Source organism: Gekko japonicus, unplaced genomic scaffold (assembly GCF_001447785.1).
Source record: "Gekko japonicus isolate JY-2015 unplaced genomic scaffold, Gekko_japonicus_V1.1 scaffold1563, whole genome shotgun sequence".
Classification (NCBI taxonomy): domain Eukaryota; kingdom Metazoa; phylum Chordata; class Lepidosauria; order Squamata; family Gekkonidae; genus Gekko; species Gekko japonicus.
The window spans coordinates 3,195-7,308 of record NW_015175405.1 but is presented as its reverse complement, the minus strand read 5'-3'; the positions used below and the strand labels follow the sequence as shown (position 1 = coordinate 7,308).

At 48.5% G+C, this 4,114-nt stretch overlaps 1 pseudogene; it reads right to left on the bottom strand.

Annotated features, from left to right (window-relative positions):
* The window catches only part of LOC107122593, a 79,044-nt pseudogene extending 76,336 nt beyond the window's left edge, over positions 1 to 2,708 (bottom strand).
* Between the last annotated feature and the right edge of the window lie 1,406 nt (positions 2,709 to 4,114).

Genomic DNA, 4,114 nt, shown 5'->3' with positions numbered 1-4,114 from the left:
GCAGAGCCTCTCTTGCTCGGACCCCTTAGAAGTCACTGCAGGAGCAGAAGCCCCCCTGAGAAAGGAGGGGGAACTCAGGCGGTCCCCTGCTCGTCTCCCCTACCTGGGCGGCTAGGGCCGCAGCCGTTTCCACTCCTCCGCAAAGACGACGACAGCTCGACACTGTCTCTTCACTGCCTGTGAGGGAGAGAACATCGGAAGTAAGGGTCTTAGCCCAGGCTTCATATTTTGTTTGGTTGTCTGAATCCAGCTTTATGCACCCCTGTTCGGAAGGCTGTGAAACCTTGCCCTGTACACTAAAAAAAAAAGTGTGACAATTTTGAGTAAACTTGAGGGAGAGGTGGAAGAGAAGCACGAGATTCCTAAAAAACCTTTGGGGGTGGGTGGGGGTTGGCGTAAACATTGACGACACACCCCAGACTTTTGTGACACTTGACACTTATCCTGTGAACTCCAGAGCTCAAAACTGTGGCAGCATCCCTGCTCGATCAGGCCAAAGTCCCAGGCGTGCCATTGTTTTAGTGACTGGGCCCTCCCACATGATACTGAGTCCAGGGCTACAGCGGGAGGGGTTTAGGAGCTCTGGCCTCATTGGTGGCCCCTGGGTTTGGGCCACTGTGTGACAAAGAGTCTTGGACTGGAGGGGCCACTGGCCAGATCCAACATTGGCTTCTGTGATGTTCTTATCTTTTTGTTCGGGCCTTTTAGAGGTTAGGGTCTCTGCCTGGGATCCCCAGCTCCATTGGGATACTTTTCTATGGGTGTTAGAGACTGGCTAGGGAACGCAGGTTTCCCCAGAGAAAGAGGGAGGGAGAAGTTGCTGTGAACAAAAGCTATGTATTGATTTGGTGTCGTGGTTAAGTGCGCGGACTCTAATCCGGGAGAACCGGGTTTGATTCCCCACTCCTCCACTCGCACCTGGCTGGGTGACCTTGGGCCATCTGTAGTTCTGATAAGAGCTGTCCTTGAAAAAGAGCAGTTTCTGTCAAGAGCTCTCTCAGCCCCACCAACCTCCCAGGGTGTCTGTTGTGGGGAGGGGAAGGGAAAGGAGTTTGTAAGCAGCTCTGAGACACCTTTGGGTAGTGAAGGGCGGGGTATAAATCCAATCTCTTCTCTTCTTCTTAAAACCATACATGAGTAATACTCAGTAGCATATTTTCAATTTATTTATTTATATATTATTTCAATTTAAGCCCCGCCCTCCCCACGAGCAGGTTCAGGGCGGCTTACGTTGATTGGTATCCTGTACCATAAAAACCACATACAAAATTTAAAACCACTTACAAATATCAACATTAAGCATTAAAACAATCCAACAGTGAACAATTAAAGTGCTAGTGATAGTTCAGATGGCATACTAACAATTTCAATACTCAGTAGCATCCAGAAAATCCCAACACCTGATATAATGTACACTTTAGAAATAACAAGGAATTTCATTCACTCATTTATTTATTTATATTGTTCGATTTATATCCCGCCCTCCCCAAAACGGGCTCAGGGCGGCTAACAATTAGGGCACAAAGCCAAGATTAAACAATTACGGAACAAAGCCTATTCCTGGGCTGCAAGACCAAGAGCAACACAGAAACACCGCTGCTAGAATCTCACTTGCAAAGACATGGAGGACGCTGAAGATTCATACGCTGCATGAGCTGATATTGAACATTATGGAATGTGCTGAAATGGACAAGTTGAGAAACATTTGAAAAGGAAAAATGGAAGAAGGATTTATGAGACCTTGGAGGGCGTTTCATGATTGGTTAACACTCAAGTACTGAGACAATAAGATTAAGTGAAGAATAATAAGAATGACAGATGAAATAGTCGTGAAATTGTAAAGGGAAGATATGCATACAGAACGATAAATTGAAATGCTGTATATCTCGGTCCTTCCCCCCCCCCCTTCTTTTCCCCCTTTCCCCTTTCTTTATATAAATTAATAAAATGTCAATTAAAAAAAAGACCTCCACAGTCACAGGTGGGGTGTTGGCCAAGCAGCCCCAAACAGAGCCAGAAGCCCCATATTTATACTCTTTTCAGCTTATGGAACTAATGGAACTGTCAGTCAAAAATGTACCAGACCAGCCCATCTCAAGTTGATAATATGAACTTTTGCCCAGATATATTTTATTAGCTGCGATGTCAAAAAGGCCTGGACTGATATGGCACCTCCTGTACATCTGATCCATACATGCTTAGGCTTCGGAGCCTGGCACCTGGAGGCTGGGAGATGTCAAATATGAATTCGGGCAAAGGTACATCTTCATGGAAAGGCTGTGGTTTTTGCACCTAGGGTGCCAGCAAAAAGAGCAAAGGCTTATGGGACAAATAACCTAACAGAGAGGTATAAACTAATTCAAACTAATATACAAGAACACAGAAAGACAGAAATGGCCTAGTCTCACTTATAATCCAGCCACCGTTCTAATGAGACTGGAACTGCCCTCTATGAATCTGTATGATTCCCCCTTCGGGTGAGTGGCCACCGTTATGTCCTGTGGCACTGAGACCCAGAAGTCAACCCCTATGCAGTGTGCAGAACTATTTCCTGAACCTTCCATCCATCAACTGCACAATCTGCCCAGATCTGGGCACAAGGCACCCTTACCGCATGAGAGGGCATCTTGGGCACGCTCCTGGGCCTGCGCCTTCTGCTCTTCCTCCAGAGGAGACCCTTCTTCCTCTTCGGAGAACTTTGCCTCCATCTCCACAGATGGTCCCCACTTCTGAAACAGCAGTAAGAGAGACAGGTGGGAGGCGGGATGCTAAAGACCCAAGGGAGACACATCTCGCCCCATCTCCATCCTCAGCCCTGCCTCCACCAACAGAGCTGCTTCAACCGCAGTGGCCAGAATCAGGGTTGCGGTTTTCTATCTATTATTTAGTTAGTTATCATTTATTAATTTCAACTTGTATCCCGCCTTGCCGGGTAAACTGGCTGAAGGGTGTGTAAACAAAATACAATAAAAAGAATTGAAAATGGGTAAAATTCCCATAAATAACATACCATGCAACTGAAAAAAATACAGATGGCAGCAGTTTCTAATCCCAAGAAGTATATCATAAGGGCCACAAGATGTTCCGATTACTCATTCATCAGTGGCGGCTCCTAATCGAAGGCCTGGTGGAAGAGCTCCGTTTTACAGGCTCTGCAGAAGTGTAAAAGGTCCCGCAGGGCCCTGATGTTCTCCGGGAGCTCATTTCACCGGTGTGGAGCCACCACTGAAAAGGCCCTGGCTCTAGTAAGAGCCAACCTGGCGTCTCTCGGACCAGGGAGAATCAGGCGGTTCTGTGAGCCTGAGCTCAGTGCTCTACGGGGCACATATGGAGAAAGGCGGTCCCTCAGGTAGGCAGGCCCCCGACCATATAGGGCTTTAAAGGTCAAGATCAGCACCTTGAAGCCAATCCGGTATGCTATTGGCAGCCAGTGCAGTGACTTCAGCACAGGCTGGATGTGATCTCATATAGAGAGACCCATCAACAGCCTGGCTGCTGCCTTTTGCACCAGCTGCAGCTTCCAGATTTGAGACAAGGGCAGCCCCATGTAGAGAGCGTTGCAGTAGTCTAATCTCGAGGTGACCATAGCATGGATCACTGTTGCCAGGTCATTGCATTCAAGGAAGGGAACCAACTGCATAATCAGCCGCAGATGGTAATAAGCTGCTTTGGCTGTGGCTGCTACCTGGGCCTCCATTGTTAAGTCGGCATCCAGGAGCACTCCCAAACTCCTGACCCTTGGCGCTGGCACCAAAGGTGCCCCATTGAAGGTCGATAGTAATATCTCTACCTCTGACCCGCTCCGACTCAGGCACGGGACCGCCTTCTTTGTTGGATTCAATTTCAATCGGCTCAGTCTAAGCCAGCCCACCACGTCACGAAGCGCCCGCTCCAGGTCATCTGGGGTGGAGTTGGATTGACCGCCCAACAACAGATATAGATGGGTGTCGTCAGCATATTGGTGACACCCTAGCTTGTGCCTCCGGGCAATCTGGGCGAGGGGGCGCATGTAGATGTTAAATAACATCGGGGATAACACTGCCCCCTGAGGAACCCCGCAAACCAGCAGGTGCCTCTGGGACATCTGTTCCCCTAACGCCACCCTCTGTCCCCG